The following is an 18489-nucleotide window of genomic DNA, read 5'->3' as shown; positions in this document are numbered from 1 at the left end:
AAAATTTGAATTTAGAAGCTCATATTTGTTTGCTAGGTTCGAAAAGGTATCCATTCCTTTATCAGTGAACAGTTGGTGATATATTTTCAAAACTTAAATGCATTATCTAATCTATTTGGCATGAACCCAGGATCTTCAGCAATTTCTTGTAAATTAACTATATCTGTCTTAATTTTACTATTTATTTATTTTTTCTAACCAAATTCTAAAAGTACTATTAATACAAATATTATTTATTGATTTAAATGTGTTTCTTTGTTTGGGTAGGAACAGGGATATACTAATAGGTTCCCCCATTTGATACATTTCCATCTTCCTCTATTTGACTTTAGAGTCTTTGTTCATCCAAATCAATAAAGGTTACATTTGGGAAGCTTTATAATAATTTATTAAATTTGGGAATTCTAGTCCTCCAAGCCTTTTTGGCAACTTAAGGATTTTAAGACTAATTCTAGTTTTCCAATTATCCCATATATATTTACGAAGTAGTTTATTCCATTGTCTAAAAACACTTTTTGATATACTAACTGATAGATTTTGAAAAAGGAAAATAAACTTAGGGAGAATATTCATCTTTATAGTCTCTATTTGTTTTGTAATGAATAGTAGCCTATATCTATTTGTAATAGTTTTTAATGATATATAAAGTTTTCAATTAAAATAAACATAAAAGCTTTTATATTTTAAATAAATTTATGCTATTAAAATTAATAAGCCTGTGTGTTCTTGTTGTGGGCCTATATGAATTCACTTACGCATTGATATACCAGCTGTTTTATATATATTTTTTATCACATTAAGAATTTGTTTGCAGCAGTCCTCTTGAGCTCTCGTAGCAGCCGCTGTTTCTTCTTGTTGTGTAAATGTCTTTAATTGCTTCATAATTTTACAGTTATCCCTTGTACTGTGTAAATCATGTGTTTTAATTCTTCATGATTTCATGCTGAACTCTTGAGCAGTGTAAATGCATTTAATTTTTTTTCTATTTTTAAAACAATGTCTTGTGCACAGTTTAAATGAATTTAAATGCATATTTTCATTATCATCAGCTTTCAGGAGAAAGTTAAATCCTCTTGCAAAGTGAATCGTGTTCTCTCACACGATTGGTTGTGCGCTACAAACGTCACTCATTCATGTGCAAGAGCGTGTAATCTAATCTTAAAGTCAGGATCGAAGCCTGCATTGACAGAGAAAGTTGATGAGCTGCATCATGATACCAGTTAAGCCTTATTGGATTGGTTTGAATTTGTCAACCTGAAACCAATCCCGAAACCCGAGTTTGTTCAGCGATCTCCATGGTACAGGCCTCAGGTGTCGGGATCCGGACACTCATGCTCCATGTCTTGTCTTTGTGAGCGCATGACTTCAGATTTGGTTCTGTTCCCATGCGCTCTTCTGTCTGTCTTTTGTGCTGTGTTTTTTAAGCACATGGTGTATGATTGTGTTCATTCGCCGTGTGCTCTTCTTTTTTCTTAGTTGTGTTTTGTGTGAGCACATGGCTTCCATCAGGATTGTGCTCTCCTGTCTCACTTCTAGGCCCCGCCCCCTTGTTACTTTGATATTATTTCATTAGCCTCATCTGCCTTCCCTCCTTAACCTCCTTAGTTCCTGCCCTATATATAGCTCCTCTCATGTGCAGACCTGTGCCAGATTGTTTTATGGATTTGTGTCTTCCTAGTTGGTTGGTTCCAGTCTGTTATTTTGGTCGGTTACATTGTTTTGATTTGTAGAGTTTTTAGTTCTGTTTGTCATTTTTCTCCATTGTGAGAGTTTTGTTAGTTATTTTGTTATATTATTCAATAAAGCCTTTTAAACTTACTTCTGCATTTGGGTCTTGCCTCAATAAACTGTGACATGTACTTTTGTTTCTATTGTATTAATCTATGCAACATGACATGGTGCAATGCCCTCCCTTTGCTCTTCATTTTTCAATTTATTTTTGTTCAATGTCTTGATTTCTCCACAATGTGAACCCAATTATTTATGGTGAAAAACAAAGGGTTTGGAGGTCTTAGAAGCATCCCATCTGCTCATTGAAGGCAAACAACACAATGCACTTAGGAATTATGAAGTGGCATTGCTGAAGGCAGCCAGAATCGGCCTGCTCTGCGTATACCAGCATAAGATGAGCATTTCAATAGCCTGGAGACACCCAGGCTTTGCATTATTCAACAGCACAGGAAATACGCTTCAGGCTTGAAGTATAATGGATGGTAAAACGCAGTCCTTCAGCAGAAACCTTAAAAATGGACAAGGCTTTGGCCTGAGAATGTTTGCGTAGAAACCTCCCTTCCTTTGGGCTAATCTTGTTTTGATGGGACCACATATATTTTGAAATCTGACCTCTCTCAGTGCCTTTCACTCAGACCCAGAGAGAGAATGAACAATGATAGACCTGTGGGCACCCAAGTGATCTGTTTATAATGCCTTCAATTCATCCTGTAACCCTGTACAGGAGCACTCAAGGTGAAACACAGAGGTCCCAGCACTAAGGATGTCCCTTTCAAGTAACTCTTGTGATCATTTCGGTAATGATAAAAGAGTTCTTCCTTCAAGTGTTCTTTCTACTGATCATTATTTACACACGCATCCCTGGAGAACAGTGAGTCTAAGTGACAAACAGAAACTGAGCTGATGAATATCAAACAGAAATAAAGTGGCGCTCTAATGTCTACCCTAGATTGGACAGACTAGAATGAGCATTCTAGGCAATACTAACAGCTCCAGAATGCTCCCATGTAATTATTTATACAGTATACACACATACAGCACTAATATACTATATATATATATACACACAGTTGAAGTCAGAAGTTTACATACAACTTAGCCAAATACATTTAAGCTCAGTTTTTCACAAGTCCTTACATTTAATCATAGAAAACACTGCCTGTCTTAGGTCAGATAAGATCACTACTTTATTTTAAGAATGAAAAATGTCAGAATAACAGTAGAGAGAATTATTTATTTCAGCTTTTATTTATTTCATCACATTCCCAGTGGCTAAGAAGTTTAAATACACTTTGTTAGTATTTGGTAGCTTTGCATTTAAATAGTTTAACTTGGGTCAAACATTTTGGGTAGCCTTCCACAAGCTTCTCACAATGAGTTGCTGGAATTTTGGCCCATTCCTCCAGGCAGAACTGGTGTTACTGAGTCAGGTTTGTAGGCCTCCTTGCTCGCACATGCTTTTTCATTTATGCCCACAAATTTTCTATCGGATTGAGGTCAGGGTTTTGTGATGGCCACTCCAATACTTTGACTTTGTTGTCCTTAAGCCATTTTTCCACAACTTTGGAGGTATGCTTGGGGTCATTGTCCACTTGGAAGACCCATTTGCAACTGAGCTTTAACTTCATGGCTGATGTCTTGAGATGTTGCTTCAGTATATCCACATAATTTTCTTTCCTCATGATGCCATCTATTTTGTGAAGTGCACCAGTCCCTTCTGCAGCAAAGCACCCCCACAACATGATGCTGCCACCCCCATGCTTCATGGTTGGGATGGTGTTCTTCGGCTTGCAATCCTCACCCTTTTTCCACCAAACATAATGATGGTCATTATGGCCAAAAAGTACAATTTTTGTTTCATCAGACCAGAGGAAATTTCTCCAAAAAGTAAGATTTTTGTCCACATGTGCACTTGCAAACTGTAGTCTGGCTTTTTTATGGCTGTTTTGGAGCATTGGCTTCTTCCTTGCTGAGCAGCCTTTCAGGTTATGTCGATATAGGACTCATTTACTGTGGATTTAGATACTTGTCTACCTGTTTCCTCCAGCACCTTCACAAGGTCCTTTGCTGTTGTTCTGGGATTGATTTTCACTTTTTGCACCAAACTACGTTCATCTCTAGGAGACAGAATGCGTCTCCTTCCTGAGCGGTATGATGGCTGCGTGGTCCCATGGTGTTTATACTTGCGTACTATTGTATGTACAGATGAATGTGATACCTATTTTTTTCTCCCCTTTTCGCCCCAATATGGAATGCCCAATTCCCAATGCACTCTGAGTCCTTGTGGTGGCATAGTGACTTGCCTCAATCCGCGCATCTTGTTGAACACGTTACCGCAGAGACATAGCACATGTGGAGGCTTCATGCTGTTCTCCGCGGCATCCACGCACAACTCACAACGCGTCCCACCAAAAGTGAAAACCACATTATATTGACCACGAGGAGGTTACCCCATGTGACTCTACCCTCCCTAGCAACCGGGACAATTTGGTTGTTTAGGAGACCTGGCTGGAGTCACTCAGCGTGCCCTGGATTCAAACTCGTGACTCCAGGTGTGGTAGTCAACGTCCCACTGGAATTGTGATATAGTCAATTAAAAGTGAAACAATCTGTCTGTAAACAACTGTTGGAAAAATTACTCATGTCATGCACAAAGTAGATGTCCTAAAAGACTTGCCAAAGCTATAGTTTGCTAATATGAAATCTGTGGAGTGGTTAAAAAATGAGTTTTAATGACCTCACCCTAAGTGTATGTAAACTTCTGTTCCCTATCTGTCACTCACTCAACGTTGTGTCGATTTAGTGACACTAGGGGTCACTCTTGGGAGCCCGAAACACCTCTGGTCTTTGATAAAAGGCCAATGAAATTTGGCGAGTGGTATTTGCATACCACTCCCCCAGACATACGGGTATAAAAGGAGCTGGTATGCAACCACTCATTCAGATTTTCTCTTCGGAGTCGAACGGTCGATGTTCACTGAGCTGACTGTTCATTCACCTCTGCTGGATCTGACGCCGCATTTCAGTGACTTCTCCCTCCTCTGCATTGGTGCACTGCAGAGAACACCCCTGGGCGCTTCGGCAGAAGTAAAAGAGTATATTTCTCTAAAAGAGCGGCACACATGGAACGTCTTTTTAAAGACGCGTTTTTTTAAAGATGCCTTTCCGTTTGTGTGTTATTTCTGGTTGTGGTCGTTATCTCACACCTTCTGATGGTCACGATCGCTGTCTTTCGTGTCTGGGTGCGACCCATGTGGAGACAGCGTTTGTGGATGGATCATATACTCATTGCGAGAACATGACCATGGCAATGTTGCGGTCGCGTCTTGCCTTCGTAAGAAAGCAAGCCACCCCAGCGGCTCCCTGCCTCGGTCCTTCTACCTACCTGAGGCCAGCGCGGCTAGCTCTGGGGGCGATTTGGGGACCCCAATGGGACCACCTCCGCTGGGTATCCCCACACGGACCTCCCATCCTCAGCACGCTCGTCTGCCCCGATCGGGCTTCCGGATGAGTCTGCCGGCTCGTCTCATGGTGAGTTCGACCTCTTGTTCGGAGCCCGCGAAGGTGATGAGCTCTCAAGCGCAGCATCGGAGAGCAGGCTTGTCCAGTCGGAAGCGGAAGCCTCAGCTGGGCTCCCCCCCTAGGGTATGGTCGTCCAGTCACAGGCTGACACAGAAATGACGGACATGCTTTCCAGGGCAGCCGTGAGCGTCGGGCTAGAGTGGAACCCTCCGCTCTCCCCTGAACCCTCGCGGCTCGATGATTGGTTCCTGGGCTAGCGGCACCGCTCACAGCAATGCCCCGCCCCAGTTCCTTTCTTCCCGGAAGTGCACAAGGAGCTGACAAGGTCGTGGGAGGCACCTTTTACTGCCCGGTCCCAATCTTTCAGCTCCCCTTCCCTCACTACCCTTGATGGTGGGGCGGCCATGGGCTATTCAGCAATTCCCCTGCTGGATAAGGCGCTTGCGGTGCACCTATGCCCGCCTGTCCCGTCCAAGGCCTGTAGGTTTACGTCATCCCTGATGGCCAAAGCCTACATTGCCACTAGACAAGCCGCCTCCGCCCTGCACGCCATGGCTCTCCTGCAAGTCCACCAAGCCAAGGCACTAAAGGAACTGCATGAGGGTAGTTCCGCCCCGGGGTTGATGCAGGAGCTGCACTCTCCAGGTGACAAAGGTCACGGCGCGGTCTCTCGGGTGGGCGGTGTCCACCTGGTGGTCCAGGAGCGCCACCTTTGGCTCAACCTGGTCTAGATGGGAGAGGCCGGCAAGGCACGGTTCCTTGCAGCCCCCATTTCCCAGGTTGGCCTATTCAGAGACAACATCGAGGACTTTGCCCAGCAGCCAGAGGCTATCCGGCACATCCTGCCCCAGCACGGCTCAAGATCCCGCACCCTGCCTGCTCGTCACCAAGGGCATCCCCCTGTGGTGACTGCACCGGCTCCGCCACAGCCCGCCCCTGCGGCACGGCCCCGGCGTGCAGCCCACCGCAGGAAGCAGACACCACCCGTCTCATGGCCAGCCGCCAAGAACCCTGGAAAGGCTTCAAAGCACCCCTGAGACGAGCGACCCAGGGACGACGAAACCCACTGCTTTGGAGCTGGTAAGCAGACCACTCCATCCCCCGGTGGAAGGCCGGGAGGAGAATCTTTTGTTGCCTTTTAATTTAATTTCGCTGCATGCCCAAGTGGCTGCGGTACCCAAGAGTTCAGCAAAAAAGTGGTTTTCTTGTTCCCTGGGTCACATACCCGGTGTGCACGGCTGTCATCATGACCACCGTTCACCATTCCATTTTGGCAGGTTTGACGCTCCAGCAGCGGTCTCCCCGCCCCTGCGTGCCCAGCTGTGGCACAAATCCGCACCTGATGTGACAGTCTCCACGGGTCATGAGGACAGGCCTCTTCCTCCCCCATCCCAGGCTGTTCTGGGGGTGGTCACAAGGAGCCAGGTAAGTGCTTCGATGTCCCTGAACTCAGCACGGCCACGACACGGCATGGCACCTCAGGCTCCACCCAGCCACAAGGCCCCACCCGCTGGTACATACAACAAGATTGTCCCCTTGGTCCCCCTCACCCTGAGCTTAAACGCGTGGCTTGCGCTTTCCAACCCATCGCGATGGCTGATCCAGACCGTCCGACTCGGCTACACGATTCAGTTCGCCAGGCGTCCGCCCAGGTTCAGCAGCATCCACTTCACCTCGGTGAAGGGCGAGAATGCTGCTACCTTGCGCATGGAGATCGCTACCCTCCTATGGAAGGATGCGATAGAGCCTGTCCCTCTGGCTGAGATGAAGAAGGGGTTTTACAGCCCCTACTTCATTGTACCAAAGAAAGGCGGTGGGTACTGTGAGTACTGAACCGAGCTTTACACAGACTCCCGTTCAAGATGCTGACGCAAAAACGCATACTAGTGAGCGTCCGGCATCAAGATTGGTTCGCGCCAGTAGACCTGAAGGACGCGTACTTCCACGTCTCGATTCTACCTCGACACAGACCCTTCCTGTGGTTTGCATTCAAGGGTCGGGTGTATCAGTACAAGGTCCTCCCTTTTGGCCTGTCCTTGTCCCATCACATCTTCACGAAGGTCGCAGAGGCAGCCCTTGCCCCGTTAAGGGAAGTGGGCATTCGCATCCTCAACTATCTCGTCAATTGGCTAATCCTAGCTCACTCTCGGGATGTGTTGTATGCACACAGGGATCTGGTGCTCTTGCACCTCAGCTGACTAGGGCTTCGGGTCAACTGGGAAAAGAGCAAGCTCCTCCCGGTTCAAAGCATCTTTTTTCTCAGCTTGGAGTTGGACTCAGTCTCGTTGACGGCGCGCCTCACGAACGAGCATGGAGCTCGGTGCTGACCTGTTTGAAGGCGTTCAGACAGAAGACAGCAGTTCCACTGAAACTGTTTCATAGTCTCCTGGAGCATATGGCATCCTCGGCGGTGGCCATTCAGCTCGGGTTGATGCATATGAGACCGCTTCAGCATTGGCTTCAGACTCGAGTCCCGAGATGGGCATGGCACCATGGGACACATCGCGTGGCCATCACGCCTTTGTGATGGACTTCGCAACTATGCATTTCCCCCAGTGAGCCTACTTGCACAGACCCTGTGCAAGGTCAGGGAGGACGAGAATCAGGTCATCCAGGTAGAACCCTACTGGCCCACCCAGGCATGGTTCTTGGACCTCACGCTCCTCGCGACAGCCCCCCTGGCAAATTCCCCTGAGGAAGGACCTTCTTTCTCAGGGATGGGGCACCATCTGACACCCGCGACCAGACCTCTGGAACCTCCATGTCTGGCCCCTGGATGGTATGTGGAAGACTTAAGCGGCCTACCACCCATGGTGGTAGACACGATCACTCAGGCTAGGGCCCCCTCTACGAGGTGCCTGTATGCCTTGAAGTGGCGTCTGTTCGCTAAGTGGTGTTCTTCCCAATGCGAAGACCCCCAGGGATGCGCAGTTGGATTGGTGCTTTCCTTCCTGCCTGAGAGGTTGGAAGGGCGGCTGTCCCCCTCCACCTTGAAGGTGTATGTAGCCGCTATAGCGGCACACCACAACACAGTGGACGGTAAGTCCTTAGGGAAGCACGACCTGATCATCAGGTTCCTGAGAGGCGCCAGGAGGTTGAATCCCTTCAGACCGTGCCTTGTTCCCTCATGGGACCTCTCTGTAGTTCTTCAGGGTCTACGGAGAGTCCCCTTTGAGCCCCTGCAGTCAGCTGAGCTTAAGCCACTCTCTTTGAAGACTGCTCCTGACTGCACTCACTTCCATCAAGAGGTAGGAGACCTGCAAGTGTTCTCTGTCAGCGAAACGTGCCTGGAGTTCAGTCCGGGCTACTCTCACGTGATCCTGAGAGGCCGACCAGGCTATGTGTCCTAGGTTCCCAAGACACCTTTTAGGGACCAGGTGGTGAACCTGCAAGCGCTGCCCTAGGAGGAGGCAGACCCAGCCCTGACGTTGCTGTGTCCGGTGCGCACTTTACGCATCTATTTGGATCGCACGCAGAGCTTTAGAGTCTCTGAGCAGCTCTTTGTTTCCTTTGGTGGACAGTGGAAAGGAAGCACTGTCTCCAAGCAGAGGATCGCCCACTGGCTCATTGACGCCATAACAATAGCATATCACGCCCAGGACGTTCCGCCCCCGGCAGGGCTACGAGCCCATTCTACCAGGGGTGTAGCAGCCTCCTGGGCCTTGACCAGTGGCGCCTCTCTAACAGACATTTGCAGAGCAGCGGGCTGGGCAACACCCAACACATTTGCGAGGTTCTACAATCTCTGGGTGGAACTGGTTTCGTCCAGTGTAGTGGCAGGCACAAGCAAGTAAGTCCGGGACAACTGGCCAGGTGTATTGCTTGCACATAACACCTTTCACCTCCCCTGAGCTGAAGACGTGCGCTGTTGACTCCCAGTAGTGTTCACAAACTGTGTTCCCTGGATGCCCTGTGGCAGACTAGTTCATGGAGACACTCGCTGCTGGGTCAGTACATGTGCTAACTAAACCCTGTACTGGAGTAGGTGCTCTGCATGTGGTGGTTCCCCATAGGTAACCCCATACGACGTATATCTTCCGTTAATTCATTTCCCTGTTGGTAAACTGCATCTTCCTTGGGCAGAGGCCCCTCAACCCAGTCACCATGCTTGTAGAAACTCCTCCCCCATAGGGTAGGACCTACCATGGGACTTCTCCACATGACATACTTCTGACAAAGCTCGGCAAGACCATGTGACGTATTTCCACTCAAATACTCCCCCCCCCCCCCCGGGCAGGGTGTGGTCTCCACGGTGTCTTCCCCTTAGGAAGGACACCCCCTCACCCCCCTGATGTAGACCTGGTGGTCCCAGTTGGCTAATTCCTTTTTTTTGGGGGAGGAGAGGAAAAAAAAGAGGATAAGAGGCCACGACTGGGCTAGCCTGTCTCTATCTCTTAGGCAGTCGACTTGTCCCCGATGGGCCGTTTGACACTCATAACAGCATTAGGGGAGGTTACGTGTCGGCCTGGTGTGCTGGCTATGAGGCACACAGTGGTCTGCCCATCACACACCGCCAGTTCACGTAACACAGTTCAGCCAGTGTGGCGTTTCATATAGGGACCCCTAGTGTCACTACATCGACACAACGTCGAGTGAGTGACAGATAGGGAACGACCTGGTTACTTGCGTAACCTCCGTTCCCTGATGGAGGGAACAAGACGTTGTGTCCCTCCTGCCACAATGCTGAACTACCCACTGAAATGGCTGGGACCTGTCTCGGCTCCTCAGCACAAAACCCGAATGAGTGGTTGCATAGTGCAATTCATAAAATCATTCAGATACGGGTCAGGAGCTTCAGTTAATGTTCAAATCAACCATCAGAATGGGGAAAAAATTGTGATCTCAGTGATTTCGACCGAGGCATGAGTAAATCGCATGAATAAGTAGGTGTACCTGTGTACCTAATAAAGTGGTCATATATATATATATATATATATATATACAGTTGAAGTCGTCCTGGTTACTTGTGTAACCTCCGTTCCCTGATGGAGGGAACAAGATGTTGTGTCAATGTAGTGACACTAGGGGTCACTCTTGGGAGCCCGAAACACCTCTGGTCTTTGATACCACTCCCCCGGAGTTAATTGCAATTAATCGCTGACAGGTATATATAGCTCCCCTGAGAAAGTATGCCTGATTGAATACACTGTGAGATGCTTTGGAAAAAAGCTTCTGCCAAATGATTTTATAAATGTAAACTCAGAACCATATGACTCCACTGTCCATCCCATAAGCCCCTCCACTATGAGACAGGCCAAGCAGTCTGAACCTGGAACTTGAGATGACATTAGCTGTACAGTTGAAGTGGCTGAGTTTTTGAAGGTTCACAATTCTAGTGCTGAGGCATTTGGGTTGCTGTAACTATAGAAACGTGTTAGGAGATCATTTAATGTGAGCAAGACAAGCCAAATGGGCCACGGAAATCGAAAACAGATGAATGGCTGTCTTAAGCTAAATTCCTCCATGCAGACATCACACACACACACACGCACTTTCACACACATATTTCACTAATGCGACTCATAAGTTCTCAGGACGTAAACTGAGAAGTGTAGACACATACAGAGAACATTCCTGCATGTTGTCCTTGGTCAGCTTTTCATCATTTTCTCTCTCCCTCACATGTGGTTATTGTTTGTCTGGAATACAGTGACCGTTTTGAATTATGGATGGTCTCTCACTTTTAGTGACAGTGACAAAAACAACCCCTCTACTCTGCTTCTACATCTCCCTCAAGCCTTCAATACCTTTTTTTTTTTTTTTTTTTAATGGATTTTTGTTGTCCCACTTTCTATTCTGCTCTTCTTTTTCAGTCTTTCTCCTCACTTTCCCTGTCTACCCAATTCAATTCTATATGCACCATGATATATAAAAAGAAACACCTAACATGATGTTAATAAACAATAACTTCTACACTAACTGGGATCCAATATCATTATATACATTGAAGTTCAAATGAGTCTTCTATTTTGCATTGTTATAGTTTAATCCAGTTATTTTTTTTTAACAAATTATATTATCAACATAACAATTTGAATAAAAAGTTTAAGTGAATGAAAGAATTGTAGTCCATGTTATCCCAGCATGATTTAAGAATGTTCTAAAGAGCATCTTGTGTTCTTCAATGGAAGCAAGGAAATCTGACCCTTCTGACCTTTAGAGTTAACATGGTCAATATAAAAAATGTATTAACATTTGTTTACTAACCTAGTATACAATATTCCTTATTCATTGAACATCACGAAAATTGTCAGAATTCTACAACTTCAATTACATGGTTAAATTAAATTTTGAATCCCAGATTTCTCAGACTTTTGAACACCACTCTTTGTCACTTTTTTTGTTAATTATTATTTTTTTTTTTTTTTATTATGAATTTCAATTGTAAATACAATTGCACATATCTCAGTTTAGCTCAAGGTTCCTGGCCTTTTCCCTTTGTAAGGCTACCAAGTTAACTACAAGCTGCCATTATTGTGTGACTGTTTCCCAACAAAGCTGCTTTGCACTCTTATTGTTTTGGCTGTAACTTCAGTCTGCCAACAGACGGTTTATGCACTGCAACCTGTTTTCTTTTTGTTTTTCTTTCCTCTAGTTTCCCCCTTTTTTGAGATCACAAAATGAGAAACTTTGGGACACACACATACACAATGTTGGCACATTTATGTGCAATTAAGCCTTGCTTTGTCTTTGTGAAAGTTTTGACACAAGAACAGATCAGGCTTTTGTCTCCTGCATTGTCCGTGTGAACAGCAATGAGGACAAACTGACTTTTGTTGTGCTTTGACATTTGGCTGGGGAGAGGGACTGAGACAAAGGAAGCTCTGAGTGGGCTGAACCCCTCCTTCACACAAACACACACACTTAAACACAGATACACACACTTTGGTGGAGAAAGAGTAAAATTTGTTGTAGCAAATTGTGTGTGTTGAATTGAGTTCCAGGTAAAATGTGTTGGGCGTCATGTGCTCAGATAGGAGATAAAGGCAGGCCTACACACAGTCATAAATCCTGACTGAGGCCTGTAGGAACACTCAAAGCCAAACAGTGCCAAAATCAAACAAAGGGAGTCCTTTGTAACAGACTACAGATCCCATCAAGCCTTGCTCACTTTACACCTAGGTGTGAAATTCTGAAGGATCGAACTCTCAACTTCTAATGGATGAAACACACAACAGAACGCATCCCTCAACCATGATGTCATCGAGAGTCATGATGTCATTCCTCCTAACCCTCGCTTCCATTGACAGTATTCTCCATGTCTAGTTGCAGCCCTCCAGCTCCCAGGTGTAGCCTCGCTGCCCAAGGAAGTAATGTACATATCTGAACTTTGGCCATACAATCTCCATCTCGCTGGATGAGCCGAGATTCTCCATGTTCCACTGAGCACGCTAACGGATCCGAAGGAGACCACTGAGCAATCCACGTCTCACCCTTTTGCCTGCAGAAGTGAAGAAAGAAGATTTCTCTTCCTTCTTCAACTGAGTCGACTTCGCTGATTTCTCTGCCAACCCACCGAAAATCAGCTGCCATACCGCCCGCCAACAGAGTGAGGAAACAGCCTCCCATCATCACCCGAGCTTTGAGGAACCGTGCTGGAGTCAAACGACTATCGAACATACATTCTACCCGCGTCCTCACGCGACTCAAGTAAGAGGTTTACGTCTGGGCAGAGATTATTATAGTGTGCTATTCTTGTGTATCAAGGTTATTGCTTGTATAGTTTACGGACCGCCGAGTCCACTCATTGCTGCTAATAATACTCAAGGTATTACTGTAACTTACTGTTACCATGAATGAGATTTGCTGTGTTGTTGTCCAACCACATTGGGCTTTTTGTGCATTTCCGCCATCGTGGGTGAGACTGGCACGCTGAGTTTATCCATTAAAGAACCAACAACCGCGGCATACAGATTACGAGCCGTTCACTGCTTCTCTGAGTGATAAAACTAATGGTTGCCGTCTCTCTCACGATCGCTAAACCGGCTTCGGTGCCGTCACCTTGTTCTCTCTCTCTCGTACTAAATGCACACACACACGACCCCTCACAAACATAACCGCACACACATTTGGCAATCTGGCGATAGAGCCCAGCTTTGTCCCTAGGTTATCATACCAGCAGAGAAACGTGTTAAATGGGCAGATGCCATTAACCAGTCTCTCCGCCCACATTCTCTGCCCGGAAACCTCGTGTGACACACTCTCCATGAGAGCCATGCCTGCCATTTTGTGCACTCCTTCTCTCCTTTTACTTATATATAGATAGATACATAACATACATACATACATACATACATACATACGTGTGTGTGTGTGTGTGTGTGTGTGTGTGTGTGTGTGTGTGTTACTGATCAGAAGGTTGGGGGTTCAAGCCCCAGCACTGCCAAGATGCCACTGTTGGGCCCTTGAGCAAGGCCCTTGACCCTATCTGCTCCAGGGGCACTCTATCATGGCTGACCTTGCACTCTGACCCCAGCTTAGCTGGGATATGTGGAAAAACAAAATCACTGTATATGTATAATGTGTGATAAATTATAAAAATTATTCACACACACCTCTACCCTCCTCTCATGTATTATAGGCTTATCTAATCATGTTACTGTTTAGTTTTTAGTTGGAAGTTTATCGACTGCATTGTATTGATTATTAATTGATATTACTGCATCAATATATTTTGTTATACTTTAAAGAGAAGTGTTTTGGTATTGTTCTGCATGCACCTGTGCCAAGGGCTGGTGGGGGATGTCAGTGCTCGGATTCAAGCCTTCATTGTTTCCCTTTTGAATGTCGATGTTCTCCAGACATCGACTTTCCTAACAGAACAATCCTATATTGAGACTGTTATACTGTCTGGTTATTAGTCCCTGATTCCAGGGTTGTGCCCTGGCAATATTAATTCTTATTAATATTCTATTGATTTTGATAACTGATAGTTATCTTTGATGATTGTTGATTTGAAGGATTAATAAGCTAATGTTGATTCTAATCAATGTCAAATCACTTTTTATTGTCACACAACCATATACACAAGTGCAATAGTGGGTGAAAGTCTTGGGTGCAGTTCTGAGCAACATAGCAGTCATGACAGTGATGAGACATATTTACAATAAATATCACATTTACACAACATAATTTACATATCTAATATACACATAATTACACACAACACAATATACAAATAATAATATACAATGTACAGTATACAATACACACAATATAGAATACACATACACACAATATAGAATACACGTTATACAATAAAAATAGTATATATAGTATATATAAAATATACAGTAGGTTGTATTGTACTGTATTGACATTCAGGCTGTTGGCTGATAGTCAGTTGCCAGTGTGTTGTTAAGAGAGAATATAATTTATAACAGTCCAGTGTGAGATAATAAGATTAATAAAGTGCAGTGCTGATGTATATTGATTGTGAGAGATCAAGAGTTCAAAAGTCTGATTGCTTGGGGGAAGAAGCTGTCATGGAGTCGGATGGTGCGGGTCCTGATGCTGCGATACTGCCTGCCTGATGGTAGCAGTGAGAGCAGCCCATGGCTCGGGTGGCTGGAGTCTCTGATGATCCAAGCTTTATTCAAACACCGCCTGGTATATATGTCCTGGAAGGAGGGAAGCTCATCTCCGATGATGTGTCTGGTAGTTTGCACCAACCTTTGCAGGGCTTTGCGGTTGTGGGTGGTGCTATTGCCGTACCAGGCAGTGATGCAGCCAGTCAGGATGCTCTCTACAGTGCTGGTGTAGAACCGTGTGAGGATGTGACGGTTCATTCCAAACTTCCTCAGCTGTCTTAGGAAGAAGAGGCACTGATGAGCCTTCTTCACAACAGCCTCAGTGTGGACGGACCATGTGAGTTCCTCAGTGATGTGGACACCGAGGAACTTGAAGCTGCTGACTCTCTCCACCGGTGCTCCGTTGATGGTGATGGGACTGTGTTCTCTGTCTTTTCTCCTGAAGTCCACCACAAGCTCCTTTGTCTTGCTGACGTTGAGGGAGAGGTTGTGCTCCTGACACCAGCATGTCAGAGTGTGCACCTCCCCTCTGTAGGCTGTTTCATCATTGTCAGTGATTAAACCTACCAACGTCGTATCATCAGCAAACTTAATGATGGCATTGGAGCTATGTGTTACCACACAGTCATGTGTGTACAGGGAATACAGGAGTGGGCTGAGAACACAGCCCTGCGGGGCTCCAGTGTTGAAGGTCATTGATGAGGAGATGTTGCTGCCCATTCTAACCACCTGGCATCTGCATGACAGGAAGTCCAGGATCCAGCTGCACAGCGAGCTGTTTAAGCCTAGAGCCCGGAGTTTAACATCAAGCTTGGAGGGCACTATGGTGTTGAATGCTGAGCTGTAGTCTACAAACAGCATTCTCACATAAGTGTTCCTTTTTTCCAGGTGGGAGAGAGCAGTGTATAGTGTAGATGCAATGGCATCATCAGTGGAGCGGTTGTTGCAGTACGCAAACTGCAGTGAGTCCAGTGAGGGAGGCAGCACAGAGCAGATGTAATCTCTGATTAATCTCTCAAAGCATTTGCTGATGATGGGGGTCAGAGCAACAGGACGCCAGTCATTTTAGCAAGTGATTTTGGATTGGTACAGGCACAGTGGTGGACATTTTGAAGCATGTGGGGACCACAGACAAGGAGAGGGAAAGGATGAAAATGTCCAGCCAGTTGGTTCGCCCATGCTCTGATGACACAGCCCGGAATACCATCTGGACCCGCGGCTTTACGGATATTCACCCATCGGAAGAATCGGGTTACATCCGCTACAGAGATGGAGAAGGAACTAACCTCTGTAGCTTCGGCCGAGAGCTCTCTCCATGAGGGCGGTGTTATTTCCCTCAAAACGAGCATAAAAAGTATTTAGCTCATCCGGGAGAGAGGCAGCGGTGTTCACGGCGGAGTTTTTATTCCCTTTAAAGTCCGTGATGATATTAATTCCCTGCCACATGCTTCTAAAGTTGGTGGTGTTAAACTGTCCTTCAATCTTGTCCCTGTACTGGTGTTTTGCTGCTCTGATAGTTTTGCGGAGTGCATTACTGGCTTGTTTATTCTCCTCCCTGTTCCTGGAATTAAAAGCGGAGGTCTCTGCATCAAGTGCTGCACGAAGAGCACTATTTATCCATGGCTTCTGGTTGGGGTAGATCCGTATTGTTTTGGTTGGAACAACATCCTCTATGCACTTTCTGATGAAACACGTTACGCTATCAGCGTAAACCTCGATGTCATCATCAGAGGCGGACCGGAACATCTCCCGGTCCACGTGATCAAAACAGTCTTGTAGCATAGAATCTGATTGGTCCGACCAGCACTGGATCGTTCTGAGGGTGGGTGCTTCCTGTTTCAGTTTCTGCCTGTAAGCGGGCAGAAGCAGAATGGAAGAGTGGTCCGATTTGCCAAATGGTGGGCGGTGGAGGGATTTGTAGCCATCCCGGAAGGGAGAGTAGCAATGGTCCAAAACCCGGTCCCCTCGTGTGTTGAAACTGATGTGTTGGTGGTATTTTGGTGCGAATGATTTGAATTAGATTTGTTAAAGTCCCCAGTCACAATGAACACGGCCTCAGGGTGCGCGGTTTCCTGCTCACTTATACTCCCATACAGTTCCTTGAGTGCCCAGTCTGTGTCGGCTTGTGGCGGGATGTACACAGCAGTGATAATGACCGCTGTGAATTCCCTCGGTAGCCAGAATGGTCGACACAGAAGCATGAGAATTTCCAGATCAGGGGAGCAGAAAGACTTGATAGAATGTACATTCCTCACCAGGATTTGTTGATCATAAAACATACACCACCACCTCTGCTTTTACCTGAGAGGTCTTTTGCTCTGTCCGCTCTGTGCACTGAGAACCCTGCAGGTTCGATGGCTGAATCTGGAATCTCAGCAAACATCCAAGTTTCCGTAAGGCAGATAATGCAGCAGTCGCTTGTTGGAAAGAGATTCGCGCTCTCAGATCACAGAGCTTGTTGTCCAGAGACTGAACATTTGCCAGTAGAATACTGGGTAGCGGGAGTCGATTTGCATGACGTCTTACTCTGATGAGAATGCCGGCTCTATTTCCCCTTTTCCTTCTGCGTTTCTGCGGCTGGGCTGCCCAGACAAAGGGCTCTGCTGCCGTGTTTGTAAACAGTGGGTCGGCTTTGAGGAATTTGAAGTCCGGTTTACGGTGTGCAATTGCAGAACCAATATCCAAAAGTGTTTGTCTGTCGTAGACAATAAGACAGACAACATCCAAGAAAAAAAACATAAGAATTGTAAACAAAACAAACAAAAAACTGCAATGTTGTGTCAGAGCTCGCAACACAGCAGCCATACTCGGCGCCATCTTGAGTCCAAGGTTATATTGATTTTAATAATTAATAATTATCTTTGATAATTATCACAATGGAAATCGACTTGTTGCTTCTGAATGTTCATTGAAATCGACCACCATCTCACAAATTACTGACAAGCACCATCCCCCATCAGACATTTTTTGCATCAATTCAAATATGCTCATATTTTCCTGTGGTGTTACTGTTAGCTTGTTGCGTGAACAACCTCTGAGACATGGGTTTTTGGTCCCATGGAAATGTTGGGCCTCATGTATTCAGATAGAAGACAAAGGCAGGCCTAACACAGTCGTAAAAACATAACTTAAGCCCCCACCTTCTAAGTCGTAAATCTTACTGATAAAAATCGCGCCAAAATCAAACAAAGGGAGTCCAAAACAGACTACGGATCCATGAAGCCTTGCCCTCTAAAGGATCGAGCTCTCAACTCCTATTGGATGAGGCACACAACAGAACGTCCCTCAAACATGACATCATCAGGACTTCAAATAATTCTGAAATGCTTCCAAAGTGGCTTCCGGCGACTTCGTTCACCGAATACGGACGTAGCTTTTTGCTGCTCTCCGGTGTAACCTCGTGGCATAAGGAAGTAATGTCCGACTTGAAACTGTAGCCATACAATCTCCATCTCGCTGGACGAGCTGAGATTACTCTGTGTTCAACCAAACACTCTAACGGATCCGAAGGAGACCGCCGAGCAATTCGCATCTTCATCCGTTGGCCTACAGAAGTGAAGAGATTAAAGATTTCTCTTCCATCTTCAATCAAGTTGACATTTCTGAGTTCTCCGCCAGCCCGCCGAGAATCAACAGCCGTACCGCCCTCTGAGAATCAACAGCCGTACCGGCCGCCGACAGCGCGAGGAAACGGCTCTCGTCATCA

Source organism: Myxocyprinus asiaticus, chromosome 27 (genome assembly GCF_019703515.2).
Source record: "Myxocyprinus asiaticus isolate MX2 ecotype Aquarium Trade chromosome 27, UBuf_Myxa_2, whole genome shotgun sequence".
Classification (NCBI taxonomy): domain Eukaryota; kingdom Metazoa; phylum Chordata; class Actinopteri; order Cypriniformes; family Catostomidae; genus Myxocyprinus; species Myxocyprinus asiaticus.
The sequence above is the reverse complement of the archived record's forward strand: the minus strand, read 5'-3'. Positions refer to the sequence as shown.